Consider the following 16,645-nt stretch of genomic DNA (forward strand, 5'->3'; position numbering starts at 1 on the left):
GCCAAAAAAAAAACAATATTTGGAAATTTACTAAAGAAAAGTTCGTGCGTTAATGCAATACAACATTTCTGGAGCTTAGTATTCAAAAGAAGAAAAAACCAAAAACATTCACATGCCTCCCAGAATGGTTTATGTTATGTTCATGTATGTATGTATGCATGCATGCATGTATATTCTGTAGATTTCGAATGAACTATGCTCAAAAGTGAGGTGACTAGGGGAAGCGGGATTTGGTATTGGCGGCTACAACATTTGCGGTTGTACTTCAATTGAAAATAAATTGAAAACATTGGAAAAACAAAGAACAAAATTTTTATACAAACATACATATGGGTTGTGGGTTTTTTGTTGGCTCACTGTTTTATTAGTAGGCACGCGTGTACGCATCGATTCAATTGGCCTTATGTGCAAGTATGTATGTATGGGTGTATATATGTTAATATGCATCCTGTGTATTGCTAAGTTGGAACTTTACGAAAGTGGAATAAAAGCATACATACATACGAACGGATGAATTTTAGTACAGTCAAACCTTTATAAGTGTGAACTAAGAAATTAAGTAATACAAATAAAAGTAGAGTCCTACCTAAGGATGCGAGTCCCGAGACCAAAGATACAATTTTTTTTACAAAAATCATCTTTTTGAGGAACGAAAAGTTTTATTTGCCACACTGGCGGAGATATGGACGCCAGTAATGCCGAATTTCTATAAAACAGCTGAGTTTGTATTTCGCGGAGAATTATGTTTGAAGAGTACGAAAAAATATCGGCCAAAAAATGACCGGCTCTCGCGGCAGTTAGGATAAATTTCACGCAGAGCAGTTAGCATAAATTGCATAGGGCTTTAGCTAGAAGTTGGCAAATTTCAGGGTTAACAGAAAGTCGTATATTTGCTTAGAGAAATTGATATTTTTCTTAGTCTAATGGTTATGGGTGGTACTAGAGATAATATACTGCATAAAGCATTTTAATTTGAAGCAGTAAAGTGCTTCTGAGTTGGCTTTATAAGCAATAAATTTAGATTATGCTTGAAGAACAACACTCACAATGCCTTTTTTCCTTACGAACACACTTTAATACAAAACAAAACAGTAATTTAGTCGAAAGAAGTAATTCGTTGATATATTAAATACAAAAAAGAGCATAATTCGTTTAATTCCGTGCAACGAACGTTGATTAAAGTATCAGGCTCTTGATAAGCTGGGTGGTTATATTTCAATAATTTAGTTGCAATTTTATTTCTTATATAAACAACTGCAACTCTTTTTATTAGAAATTACATGTACATATGCAAAGGGTGATCAGATCGGAGGTAATTTTTCCAATAGTGTTTTGTTTTTTGACAGATGACCCGTGACTACTGTCAAACTAAACATGTAATTTTTTTCAGTATTCATTGACATTTCATCATGGAAAGACTTACGCTTCAACAACGTTTACAAATTGCAAAATTTTATAACGTAAATCGAACTCTGTGAGAAGTGTTCTTCGCGCGCTCAGCCCAGGAGTTTTGTTCAGCGATGAACCCAATTTTGGCTAATGGGCTACACCAATAGGAGAAATTGGCGTATTTGCGCTGAAGTGCAACCCAAAGTATTCAAGTACAGCCATCACATCTATTGAATGGGGTACAAAAGATCATTAGATCGAGGTGCAAACCTCATTCATTCATTCATCTTTGAAAACCACCGTTTTGTGCGGCCTATGGGTTGGAGAAATCATCGACTCATATTTCTTCAAAGCCGAGGCCGGAATTTGAAGCCCGTGATCCCCACAACATTTGGTTCCAATAAGACGGCGCTACTTGCTTTAAGGGGTTAGGTGGGTTTGAAAATTTCAAAAAATCGATTTTTTTTTGTCTTATTAAATAGTATAATATGTTTAAAATATTCTCCTAAAATTTCAAATTGATCCGAGTAAAATTCTACGAGATAGACCCTCCAGAAGTTCCGCCCATCAGGCCATGTCAGTGCAGCGTTTCGCAGGTATACGCGTTTATCTCAAAACTCGATTTTTTAAGTCGGTGGACACGATTTCTCGAAAAGTTATGAAGCGATTTTGTTCAAATTTTGCACACATCTTTGGAATAATATTATCAAGTTATTGAACGAAGGATTTTTTTTTTTTTTATTACAACTAATTTTTTCGAGCCAACACATGACGAAAATTTGACCAAAAAATGTGTTTTTTGTTTAAAGTCTGTCAAAAATTCAAATTAAATTTTTTTTTCCTTCGTCCAGTAACGAGATTTATCCATGGACTAACGAAATATTTTTGGTTTTTTGATTTTAGATGAACCAATAATGAGTTATGCTGTCCACGGCAAGAGCATTTTTTTGTGAGACGTTAAGGGAGATGAGGTACCAACGGCTGAGTTTTCGGAATTTTTAAATAAAAATTTCACAAAATACTGTTTAAATATGTATCTTTGATATGCTGAATTGTTTAAATAAAATATATGATTGTATATATTAAAAAAAAAATAGTAAAAATACCCTTTTTTTGAACCTCTGTAACCCACTTAACCCCTTAAAGCCCATCAAACAATGGATTTACTGCGTCGTCGTTTCGGTGAGCAATTTATATCTCGTCTCGGACGAGTGGATTGGCCACCAAGATCGTGTGATACCACACCTTTGGACTTTTATTGGAGGAAGTATGTATAGTCCAAATGCGTCGTAGATAAACCAGCCTCGATTGAGGTATTGGAAGCAAAAACTTCTAAAGTTATTCACAAGATACCGGCCGAAGCTCTCCAGCGAAGCATTAAAAATTGGTGTTTGCGGATGACCAATTTACGGCCAACATTTCAAAGGTAAAACATAAATGTCATAAATAGTTCTACACTAAAATAATAAATATTGTTCAATCAATTTGAATTTTCGTTGTCTTATTTCTATTTAAAAACCGATACCTCTAAATTGATCACCTTTTATATTTTAAGACACAAAATTGAGTTCGCTCTTGATTTTCACATTTTCCACTTAATGTTTGAAACTTTGTTCAAATTTTTCAAAACTTTAAACTTTTTAACGCACTGTGGCCATCTGTTGCACCGGAGCTTTTCCGACGACTTCAGGCCCGAGATAAGATGCTCTGATTGGTCTCCCACCACTTGACGCTTTCATCCAAGGAGAGCCCTTGAAGATCATCTGCAGGATGAAACACAATGGGAACTGGTACGGCACCTGTCCGGCATTGGAAAACAGAGAAGGTATGGACTTCGATCCAACGATTCTCTCCATGCCCCTTTGACTCCATGCCATCAAGAGTCGTACTTGAAAAGAGATACAGTTAGTGCTGCCAGAGGCTCAGTTGTGGTCAAACTCTGAAAATGAGCTCGGCAAACACTGTTTTCGCATTTTTACGTATGGTTTCAAGACCGAGCATGGCTCCGACTCTGGGGTCTACGTGGAATCCAGCAGGACAAAGCTGCACTTTGCTCTTGGAATGCATGCATCTGTGTTTCAAGCGGAGGTGTACGCTGTTCAAGAAGCGATGAACTTTGTAGTGGAATACAGATAAAGAGGCAAATCTATATGTGTCTGCAGCGATAGTCAACCTGCGCTCATGGCCTTCCGCAGCTTGGCAGGCTAAGATAGGCTGCAGATGGACTAAACTGATGTTATTTGTCATGTCCGATCGACTGTCGCAAACCCTCCTGTCATTAAGGAGAAGAGAGTGCAGACAACTGGTTGGACTGATGATGGGCCACTTTCTGTGGGCGAAGCACATGGAAAAGGTAGGCATCTCAGACAGTGTACTCTGCCCAGCATGTGAAGAGGATGAGACGGCGGACGACTTCCTGTGCGTGTGCCCCGCCCTCACTCGAATCAGGTTTGAGGTCTTTGGCACGAATGTGTTAAGAAGCTCCTTGGCACCACAAGATCTACTCAGATTGCTTCGGATATCGGGTAAATTTAAAGAAAATTAAAAGGGAATCCAAGTGTAGTATTATACAATGGACTTAATTAATGTCTGCACTTGCTAGTTGTCCCGACAAAAAGAAAGACCAAAATTTTTATAATTTTTTTGGGTATGCAATTTTGTAGCACATTGAAATCTAGCCTGTGCATGTTTCAAGTGACTAAAAAATAGCGTTAATGTTTGACAATTTCTTTTGCCTGAGGTACAACACCTCATTTTCCATGCAAGCATGTATTTTGCTTGAAATTTTCTTGCTTGCAAAAAGAAGCATCCTACCATGAAAAATTTCATACAAAGTTAGAAATCTCATAGAAAAATAATTAATTTCAGGACAGTTTCAGAATCCCGGGATTACAAAAAAACAATTCCGAAGATCCTAGGGACAATAAAATACCGAAAGTTGACATCCTGCCAAATTAATCCTCGAAAATCTCTAGAGGTGAAAATATGTAGAAATTTATATAGGAGAGCGTCGGCACTTCTATAACAGATTTTGGAATTTTTGATAAGTGGTTGTAGAACATAACCATTATTTCATTATTAAGACGCTCTACCAATTGAGTGTACAGTTACATTTAATAAGCTCAATCTTTTTATGTCCTTGCCGATCCATTGCTATAGGATTTTCTCTGCATTCTTCGAACTTCGTTAAAGGTTAAATTAGAGGAGCCATACCATAACGCCATAACCGTGCTTTTAGCAATAACGAAATTTACTGTCATCTATTATTGGTAACGTAGCCATAAACAGCCGATATTTACATGCAACTTCATTTATTTGTTCATTTCGAAAGTGCAGAAACTTGAGAAGTGAGGAGGAAATTAGGAATTTATTTAAAGGCATTACATACCACATGACAGCTAATCGTAATCAGTTGTTTATGGTTACAAACAAAAACCAAACATGAATTCACATTATGGCATGTCACCTCTAATTGATTATAGTGATGTCCATAGGTTGGTTCTATTAGCAGATTTATGGCACCTCTAATTCAACTTTATATGGGAAAAACCAATCCACAGCTACCATAAACGAGTAACAGATGCTGTTTTATCCAAGTTGAACTGTATATGTACTCGCAGTTGTACAATCATCTGCATGCTTCGATGAATTGATATATCGCTGCTGCAGTAGCTTCGGTTGTCGTACCGGTAACAGCACGATTGCAACTTGCCACATGCAGCATATGCCAAAACAATGTAAACAAACAAATAAGCTTGAAATAAATGCATGAATAAATATCCGGAAAGAGAATGTTCAACTTGTCAGTGGGATGGCACGAAGAACGTAGGTCTTGGGATATGGGTGTGTTGCTGTATGCGCACCACATTTAGACGCATATGTAAATACATATGGTTGTGCAACTTAGAAAATACACGAATGCCTGAACTCACAATTGAACTGTTTAAACTCAGAAAATATTTTACATTTTAAAATTCTTAAATTTACCACTTTCGGCATGTACCGGCGGCTTTTCTGTTTTGCTACACCTAAGAAGGCAGAAACATAGAATTTTAGGTAAGCATGCAAGTCATGCGTTTTTTTATTCTTCTTTGTTGTAAGTATGTATGTTTGTCTGATTAAATATTGTATTTCTCCTCGATTGACTGCAAAGCTCAGCAAACCCACTGTCTGACATAGCTGATAGTTTACCGTGACATAAGGAACTAAAACTCTAATATACGCGCCCTAAGTATTTATGAATGCTCGTTGACATCAAAAAGGGGTCAACAATAAATTTACATCAGCGGTATCTATACCTCATCCATCTGAAAAACTTAAATATTTCAATATTTACTGCCAACTAATTTGTGGCGGCCGCCGTAGCCGAATGGGTTGGTGCATGATTACCATTCGGAATTCACGGAGTGGTCGTTGGTTCGAATCTCGGTGAAAGCAAAATTAATAAAAACATTTTTCTAATAGCGGTCGCCCCTCGGCAGGCAATGGCAAACCTCCGAGTGTTTTTCTGCCATGAAAAAGCTCCTCATAAAAATATCTGCCGTTCGGAGTCGGCGTGAAACTGTAGGTCCCTCCATCAACATCAAGACGCACACCACAAATAGGAGGAGGAGCTCGGCCAAACACCGCCATTTATTTATTTTTTTTTTAATTTGTTATTGCCTGTTAATACGATCAAAATTAGACTGTAAAAATTACAAGAGTTCCTCAACGCTTTTGATAAATAGCACTAAAAAAAAATATCTGTCACACATTGCTTTTAAAGTTTGTGCCTGAGGTTCCTTAAAGAGGTCAAAAGCTTACCCTTTCTTAGACTGAAACGGCATATGAAGTCAGAAGATACTTCTACCCAAAGTATAATAAATCTTTAACAATTTTATGTGGAATACCACGAGAATAATTTGCTTGAAATATATCAGCCTTCTACCTCCTTCACATATGAGTCTTTTTGTACTTTGCCGGCGAATAAAGAAAGCACAAAGAAAGCAGATATTTAATGGCACAGAAACAGTAAGAAAATGTTAGCCATGAAGTTTTGGTATATTGATTCGGTCTAGAAATAAGCGAATGAGTTCCTATTCAACTAATATCCAACAAATCGTACACTATTATATATAATAACGGGTCTTTCAAAAGACGCGCCCAGATGTTGTTTTAAAATAAAACATGTGAATATTAAAATTATTTCAGGTTTGACCATTTTCCTTCAAAATCATGGTGAAAAGCTTTCAAAAATGAGCTCTTTAACAGACCGTTATTCGACTGTGAGCGAATTTGACAGAATCAGCTGATGGGCTGACGACACTTGAGGCGTGTTTACAAAAACAATGCGATTGATTTGATGACATACGAAAATAAATCAACACAACCTTCACTCATGTTGGTTCGTTGCTGTCTGAGCAACGACTGATTGGACGAGTGTGTGAATACATGTGAAATGATCGTGCAGAATTCGGCTGCTGAGTCCCCAAGTGACGTGGCAGCCAAAGTTTCCTCACAATTTTCTTTTTCACCATAGCCAAATAGCAAACCATAGCCAATAACAAAACCTTAGGTTATATTATCTTTTAAATGTCCACCATGAGCACGTCTACAGGAAAAATACGCCAAACAGTCGACTCATGAATGTCTAATTGTTAAGGATGGCCAGGTATTGATGTTGAGGTTGTTCAGCAACACTTTGCGCTACAGCAGAACGTCTAGTGTTTCGTTTGACAGTATTTTTTTACTATTCCAGAAAAAGTTGCTTGAAATTTTTGCAACAACCTTTGAATTGTCGACTTATTTGGACGATTATTTCCACCAAAGAAATCACGAAATTTGTTTAATGGCTTAAATTGGACAGCTATCTACTTGACAAATGTCAAAGATGACATAACAAAAGGTACTGTCTATGAATAAGGTGTCTTATGAATTATTCACTACTGATATCTAGGCGTCACTTCGAAAAACCTTTTTTCAAACAAAAATGTATATTCAGAGGAGTATGAAGCCGTCGTAGTTGAACGGGTAGATGCGTGGCTATCATTCTTTAGTGCCCAGGTTCGAAACCTGGATATGAAACACCAAATTATAAATAAAAAGTTTTTTCTAATAATTGTTGCCCTCAACAGGCAATGGCAAATCTCCGAATGCATTTCTGACATGAAAAAACTCCTCATAAAAACCCGTAAATTATGAAAGAATCATTTTGACATATCATCTGTTACCTATTTCGGCTAACAGAGTTCCAGACTTTTAATGTCGAAGTGCTCAATCAGGTATAATATTGGAAAAAAATCGACCGACGCATGGATAGAAATTTTAGTTTCTGTCGAATAGACAACAGGCGTGATTTTTATCTGATACCTAGTGATTTACAATAATAAAATAGAGCAAAATTTTCTTCTTAGTTACTGAAATATCGCATTTGGTGCTTCAATTCAATTCTCGGGAAATCAAATTAAAGTAAGACTTTTAAACAATAGCAAAACATTTAAAAAAGGAAACCCTTTCCTTCTTTGTTAATTTTGGAATGCGACAAACTTTTTGAAATTTTGCCAAAAGTAAATCATGTTAACTTAAAATTGGCTTTTTGTTGTAAAAAATGTTTATAACAAAATTTATAGTTTTATGGTACTAAAGTTTGAAGTTCAATTTGTTTTCATACTTGTCATAAAAAATCTATAATTTAGTAAAATTTATTTAAAAATTATTTTGGAAAATATTAAACATTTAAATTTTCCCAGAAATAAATCACTACCTTTACTAATGAATTAAAACACATTTTGGCATATAAAAAAATATATTTATTGGGCAAAAGATCTCAGTTCGAGTTTTTTAAAGCAGTTTTGTGCATCGGCAGCTGTCACAGTAAACTTGTATTGAGGAAAATCGGCTTTGTTTGAGAAGCGTACAGAAAAAACAAAAGCACACTAAGAAAATTATGGATCTAGGAACTTCGGTCGCCCGGAAAAAAAGCTATCGAAAATTTTGAGTCGGCTTGTATGGTACAAGACATAAAAACCAGTGTACGTTGACCCAGTTTCAAAATATCGCTGCTATAATAAAATTCTAATTAATAATTAGCGGTGGTCCATCTAGCGTTTGGAGTTTGGATTGATTTTTCAAACTTCCCAGCTAAAAAAACACCAAAAATTTAGTTTATTGACAGGCATTTACAAAATAAATCGCTTTTCGCAAGGGCGCATTCATTAAAGCCGCTGTAGGAGAATGGGTTGGTGCGTGACTACCATTCGGAGTACGTTGGTTCGAGTTTCCGTGAAACCCGAAAATGTAGAAAAGGTTTTTTCTAACAGCGGTCCCCCCTCGCCATGAAAAAGCTCCTCATAAAAAATATCTGCCGTTCGGAGTCGGCTTGAAACTGTAGGTCCCTCCATTTGTGGAACAACATCAAGACGCACGCCACAAGTAGGAGGAGGAGCTCGACCAAACACCTAAAAGGGATGTAAGCGTCAATTATTTATATATGTATATATATTCATTAAAGTGGTGGCACTAGGGCAACAATAATATTTTGTACGTTTGATTGATACGGCAAAGTGTGGGTAAAGTAAATAACAAAGAAATGAATGGCCTTGTTTTATTCTATGCTGACAATCACATGGACACCACCGATACCACCTTTAATAGATTCGTCTCACTTCTCTCTTGAACGAAATTGGAAAATACTCGAATACCGAACCTGTGCCTGTCAATTGGTCACCTAGCAGTTGCAATTTGACACCGATATACTCTTTTTCTTTGCGGGACGCCTTTAAAAATGAATATTGCGTAACTATTCACAGATGAAACATGGAATCGAAGTTGCTACTGGTGAGATAAGCTTCGAAACACGCGAATATGTACCGAAAGCGTGAGCTCTCAGCTGCCAAACTAACCGCGAAATTGTGTTGCATATTTCCAGTAAAAAAAAAAACAAATGACTGAAAAATATGCATGTACCCTTTATTAAAGTAAGAGTAAAATGCCCTGTACAATTGAAAATGTTTGATAGTTCTCATTTTTGGCCAATGGAGATGCCTCATCCTTCCTATGCCCACATCACTGCTTCAAATATTTCTACATTTTCATAACTATTCTGTTTTCAGGAAATTACTGCAGCAGATAAATGCATATGTAAATATGTATTAAATCAGAGATTATTTGCTCTGAACGGCCGGAGTATGCAAACACATACTACAAACATATTTAACAAGCTGGTCCATCAATCAGGATATTTGCAGGGTTATTAGAACAAAGTTCAATAGTAAATATTATTTTTAATTTGAAGTTCCAGTTAATACTTGGGGAGGCAACCTGAGTTGGGCGTTACTATACATGCGCCATCGATTATGTTTAGGATTACATTTATGCTTATCGCAATTTCAAAGAAAAAAAATTAAAAAAAAGTTTATATTAAAATACTGTAATCGTACATTGAATGCAGCTTACATTTGCACTGAACCCAATTTCCGAAAAATTCGCATTGGAATTTAAGTAATCACAATCTTAAAGCTTCAATGAACGATTAACGAACGAATTTAATATTCAAATATTTTAATTACAGTTTTTTGAGTAAACGAAGATGATATGAAGTAAATAAATGAGAAAATAGTTTAATAAACAGAACAGCGGGATTGCATTTGCGGCAAACGCTTTATAGATATTATCGTCATCGTTGTTAACAACACAAATTTTAATTATATAATAGATGCACATAAATCTGACTTTTCTTTCTTTATCTCACTTTCACAGATAATCGAGGCTGATTTTATGAAAAATTAGAAAAATTTTAATTAAATTTATTCTTTCAATTTCTTTCTCTTCAAAATCTTTCTTTCTTCAAAAATTGAAATTAAATTTATTCTTTCGCACATTATTTTTTGCAATTAAAATCTACTTGTTTTGTGACTTTTACTACCATTTAATAAAAATAATCATTTCCTATGACTACAGCAAACCAAATACATAAAAAAGTAAGATGAGTGATTCTATGCCAAGTTATCCAAGTCTTTGTGGCATTGTCGTGCACTTTTCTGGAAATTAGTTAATTTGTAGGCTTGAGTACAATAAAAAGTAAACTGAAACGAAAAAAAGTATGAATAATTTTGAAATTTATTCAATGTTGAAAATTTGGAAAAGAGGTTTTTTAAGTAAAATATGTTGGGTTCTTTCTAGCATTTAAACGGTCTTTTTTTAATTTTTTAGTCTAAAATATGTTTTTAAAAATTTTTTTTTTCTGTAAATTTTTTATTTTTTCGCCCTAAAAGAGAAGTCAATATATGACAGTAAATTTAATAATCGTTAAAAAATCACTTTAAGACTTTTAAGTGTGGAAAATATAGTAGAACTTCTATATCTTATTTTGTGATGCATAGTATTTTTCATAAAAAGTTCAAAGTTCCATAATAAATTAACATTGGAAAGACTGGAAAATGTATTTACCTTAAAAGACGGATAGGGGTAATTTGACCGAATTACTTTTTAATTTAATCATCTTTTAATCCTTCTCAAACTGAATAGGGGAGAATAGAAAGTGTTATAAATTTGCTGGAAACTATATTTATTGCTGCACAAAAACTGCAGGCTGACGAATTACTTCTGGCCGATTTCTATAAGCCTTGGTTGGAAATTAGTATGGCTTTCAAAAAAATTTTCCCGATCTAATCTTCAGTCTAACTTTTCACAAAATTTTAAAAATTTCATATTTTTTATAGAGATGACTGCCGAATGTAAAATATATAGAAGCTTCACGTATTCTGACTACTTTCGGTTATCTAATATTTATTTTTGAATTTCTAATATTTTTTATAGTCATTTATTGATCTCATTTTATTGCAAGTATAGGGTTATTCAATAGGTGTGCTTCAACTTTTTTCCGATAGGGAGGGCGAACGACGCAATATTTTTTATTTTTCGCTTGTCATTTGTGAACTTCATTAGTATACATTTCATCATGGAACGCTACACACTTGAGCAACGATTGCAAATCGTGCAAATTTTTTATGAAAATAATCGTTCTGTTGCTGCTACTTTAAGAGCATTACGGCCATTTTACGGTCCATTTAACAAGCCGTCCCGTTTTGGGGTTATGTGAAGTCATTGGTCTACAGTAACAAGCCGGCGACGATTTGTGAGCTCAGAGCCAATATTGAACGAGAAATTGCTGGAATTTCGGCCGATTTATGCGAAAGAGTGGTCGAAAATTGGGTTCAACGATTGGACTTCGTAAAACGTGCACGCGGTGGTCATGCAAAAGAAATCGAATTTCATACTTAAATGTATATGTTCAAACTCGATAATAAAAAAAAGTTAAAAGTTAGTTAAAAAAGTCAAACCGTTTGTGTTTTATTCAAAAAAGTTCAAAAGTTGAAGCGCTCTTATTGAAAAACCCTATACTATATGAATAAAATTTAAAAACTGTGTAAACAATGTTCTATAGAGACTCAAATTCCCAATGTGGATAATTTTTTAGAAAAATTTGCTCAAAACAAGCGACGAATCGAAATCAAACTATTGTTCTCGTGCGATTAAATGTATTTATTTGCTCGAATTATTTGTTTTCATTAAAAAAGTGAGTGCTTTTCTTAATTTTTTAAGAAGAATTTATACAAATCAATGAAAATCGGTGTTTAAAAAAATACCCACATGTGGAGAATTAATTAGTATTTCGTAGCACCTCCTGCTTGTTTCATGACTTCTTCACATGCTTTTAATTTAGTAAATTTGCACATTAATCCGAAGAATTAGAGTTGCAAGATTTTTCATTTTGCTTCCACAATTCTTCGCTATTTGTGGTTTTGAAAAGCCCGATTATCGTTTTCAGTTCTGCCCAAAGATGCTCAGTTTTGTTTAAGGACCTCGCCTCATTTGAAATGGTGATTTTTGGGTGTATTTTAAAAGCGTGTTAGACGGAAATGAAAACAGATTTCTTATTTTTGTTTTGTGTATTTTATTCTCTGATCCATAATAAAAATTTTGTTTTAGCCATACGAGGTTCATTCAAAAAGTTGTCCCCTCAAAAAGATGGTCTTCCAAGAAAATGTATGTCGCTGACGACACAGATTCCGGGACTCACAGGTGTCTGAAATCAAAAAGGCAAAAAGCTTCTTGTTCAGTATGAATGTCGTTATCGTTTGAACTATGATCTTTAAAAAAATAAAATTTGACAAAATGGCGGACGTTGGAAAATGAAAACCCGTTTTTTTACCATTTTTTTGACTTTAAAGGTCCGAAAAAATACTAAAATTTTTGTTTTTAAATGGTCGTAGTTCACACAATAACGACATCAATTTAACGTCAATTAAATTTTATTTCATAAAATATATCAATAGAACCGGATATAGCCGGTTGTCTATGCGAAAACCATTTTTTGAAGGCTGACAACTTTTTAAGTGAACCTCGGGTGGCCAAAAAAACATTTTTTGTGTTTTGACAATGGATCAAAAAATTTAATTTGAAAACAAAAATGGAAAATCTTTTTTTCGTTTCCGTTTTACACGCTTTTAAGGAAACACCCAAAGTCAAGACGGCCATTCGAAGACATTCATTTTTTTAAACCACTCCTTCGCTAATTTTGAAGAACGCTTGAGATCATTATCCTGGGTAAACTTCCATTTTAGGATAATTTCATCTCTTGCATGGGTAAGCACAGCCGTACTCAATACTTTCACATAGTCCACCGCATACACTTATCTTTTATCCTAAATATTTTACCTACTCCTTCCTATAGAGATTTTTGATTTGTCATCGTACTTTACTGTTTTTCGGTATATCTGGGATCAAATGCTGTACTGGTGTTTCGTCGAATATATTGTTTTCCGTCATATCCACTTTTTGTTTCATTTGTCCATAGCACATTTTTTCACTTGCGACGGAAGAGGTATTTTCTTGCAAAGCGAAGTCTTTGGTTTTGTTCTTTAAACGCAACAATGGTACTGTTTTGGGTGTTCTTACCATTATACAGGTTTCTACCAACCCGCATCGAACTGTCCGAATTGTAACTGGCAAATTTAGCTCAGGTTTAAGCTCGCTTGATGATTAAATTGTTTAATTTTGAGTTTTCTGTTTTTTCTTCTCAGAATTTTGCATTTTCGTTCCCGAGTTTCAGCTCTTGGTACCTTGCAGTAAACGTTTCTATTATTTTTCCAAGCTCAGAACACATTTGTTTACTCAAGTGTGTCCAGAATAAGAATCAGGAAAAATAGAAGACGGAATGTCATACAGAACAAAAAAACTTTAGCCACTGATCAGATATTGTAAATAATCTTAACAAAAACAATTTGGAGTCCATCCGAAAAATTTTAGTGCACTGCATCTATTTTATTTTAAAATTAAAAAAAAAAAAAATAACGAAATTAACTCTTGTACTGGGAAATTGGCCTGACAGAATGCGTCGCTGTAAAGTCAGCCGTGAAAGTCATTTGACTGAAACTGTGTTTCATGTCTAATTTCAGGGTTTACTCTTCCAAATGTAAGCAAATTTATTGGCAAATATTAATGCATCTTTCATGCATTGTCGCATTAAATTCCAAATGCTAGATGAAGCCAACTGTATTTAGAAAATTTTACTGATATTAAAAATTAAAATGGTAAAATTGACTCGAATTCGATTTGGTACTTTTCAAAGCAAAGTGGAATGACACATTTCGTTGCATTACCATAAGAACTTTCACTCCGTATTTCCCTTCGCGTTTTACTCGTTCGCGCGCTCACTTCTACTCAGTTATAGATTATTTATATTAAATCATAAAAACTTTAAATGAGTAAATAAAGTCGACGTGAGCACTGGTAATTAAAAATGGCGGCAATGCAAACGTCCAAGTGACTAAAGTGTGTATACAACAACAACAAATATGAACTTATTTTATTGATGAGCACATTAACCCTTTGAAAATGGCGCCATTATAGCCAATGCTATCAACATCAACTTCATTATAATCGACTTTCAGAACAAACAAATGGAAAACGAAATTGAATGGCGGACGTAAATATAAAATATTTTATTTGCATAATGACTTTTAGTAGTATCGCATGCAAACTGGCCAATATAATGGTATAAAATACTAAAAACGTGGCTAATATTATAAAAGGCAATAATAATAAAGTTGTATATTTAAGGCGTTGATTTCTTAAGGTAAGCAAAAATTAATGAGTTGCACACTTTTGCGAAAGGCAATCCAATTAGGGACATGCTTTGCAAATAGGAAATGAAACTATGTGAAATAATGGAGGTAGAAGCAGGAGCAAAAGCAGAAGTTGAGTTGAGTTGAGGTAGGGTCAGTGCATGCAGGATAAGAAATAAAATGGCAGTCGATTAAATAATTATTAATGACAAGTTGACGAGCTGAGCTAAAGTAACAGCTGCGTTGAGCCAATTAATTCCTAAATAAATTCCAAAGTTCATTAAACGATACCAACAACCAAGGGATTTAGCTTGAAGCGATAAAACTTCGAACTTCGTGCACTTCGCTTCGTAATGGATTATTTAATAATGCTTGTAGATATATTTATATACATTTCCATTTACAGATATTCCCGTTCTTACTATGATACATATATACATAAATACAAGTATATGACCATCACTTTTGCTCCATCAAAGCCTGATTCATATACAGTTGAAATAGGAAACGGCGGAAAGGACATCAGAAGTTTCCATACACAAATTTTTACTGCTGTACTAGTTTTATAGGTTTAATTATAAATATGAGTTTGATATTTTTCATAATTTTATTTTTAAAACCATGAGTATGAAGCCGTTGTTAGAGGTCACGCTATATATATTTAAATTTGTGGCCTCAAAAGTTAGTGCGGCGTTAAGTACAGTGCACTAGACAGAGCTAGGTTAGGTACTGGGGCCGGGAGCCCTTGGTCGGGAAAAACCCCGAGTCATTCCGGTAACGTAGAACCGGCTGCCATGGGAATGCTCAGCAGTTAGTGTTCTTGCCCAGCGTTCGCTGACACGTAGGCTACTTCGCCGGGGCACACCACAGATAGCCTATTTATCCTCTTTTTGCACGGGGAAGCCACCTCGCGGGCCCTCTGCCTAGCCAGCTTAGTCGACATGCAGTTTCGTGCAATTTCGCCGCGGCCTAGTACCCATGTGAACTAGTTGGAGAAGTACTAATATATGACAGAAAGCGAAGTCAAGTATTCGCTGACTAATTTCGAGTGCAAAATCAGCGATCTCAATTGTCGCTTATCAGTCGGAGTAGCTGCTTATTTTACTCTTCCTATTTTGAAATGTTGGTCCACTAGTAAGCGAGCAAATTACCTCCACTTGATAAAACACACCATAGTGATTCGGCAGCCTTAGTTCGAGTTTAATGACGAGCTCCATCTGCTCCACCAACCTTGCCGTCCAAATTCGAATGATTTGTTAATGTTTCACAGAGCTCTGTGTGCAGATGCTGGGAGGATTGCTCTCTTTCCTTTCTCGTAATCTTCTTTCTTTCCTTCCCTCGCTCATCAAATGATTTAAGCAGTGGGTGCTAACAAGCAACTTTCGACGTATTGCATCAGAACAGAAACGGACGTTGAGTGACGAGGAAATATTCAACGGTAGTAGCGGTGGGATCAGTATTTTGACGGTAAGAGCTTTAGTTCGGGTTAAAGTCCCACTCTATACTTTCGATGGGCTATACTTTCGGGGCTATACATTCGATGCTTCCTCATTGTAAAAAAACCGCTCTTTCCTTAAGTGGCAGTGGGTGGAGAAGGTTCCAAATGGTTCACGCTGAGCTCGCACGCATTGGCCAGTATTCACGTGAATAAACTTCAAGTTTTTGACAATCCTGGAGAGAGCTGGTGCTTCTCAGCTTTATTGCGATCCGCGATGCCAGCAAGTATCATACTACGAAATGGAGCATTACGTTAGTGCAGTAGGAGTGGTCCTAATCGCTTCACTGATGCCACCGAGGGCAGCTCTCTTGATTCTCTTCAGCTGTTTAAGCAGCGCCGGTTTCTGTAGCGAGTTCGATTAGAAGAGCGAGGACTCAGTAAAACGAAATTCAACTTGCAGTAGTATTATTGCACCAATTTCCCTTGGAATGAACGGCTATCTTTTCAAAAATGTCATTTAGACGAGAGGTGAAGTTCGGCGCACTAGATTAGTTAGGGGGTAGTTTACTAGAGCGGCAACCCTTGGGCGGGGAAAAACCTGATTTCCGTACGTTCAGAATATTTTAGTAGGTTAAATTCCTATCTATCCAGTCCGCCGAAACAGCATGCTTCCTGAGATACCGGTGACTACACTTTACTGGTAAGGCTTGAT

The sequence above is a fragment of the Anastrepha obliqua genome, chromosome 2, assembly GCF_027943255.1.
Source record: "Anastrepha obliqua isolate idAnaObli1 chromosome 2, idAnaObli1_1.0, whole genome shotgun sequence".
NCBI lineage: Eukaryota > Metazoa > Arthropoda > Insecta > Diptera > Tephritidae > Anastrepha > Anastrepha obliqua.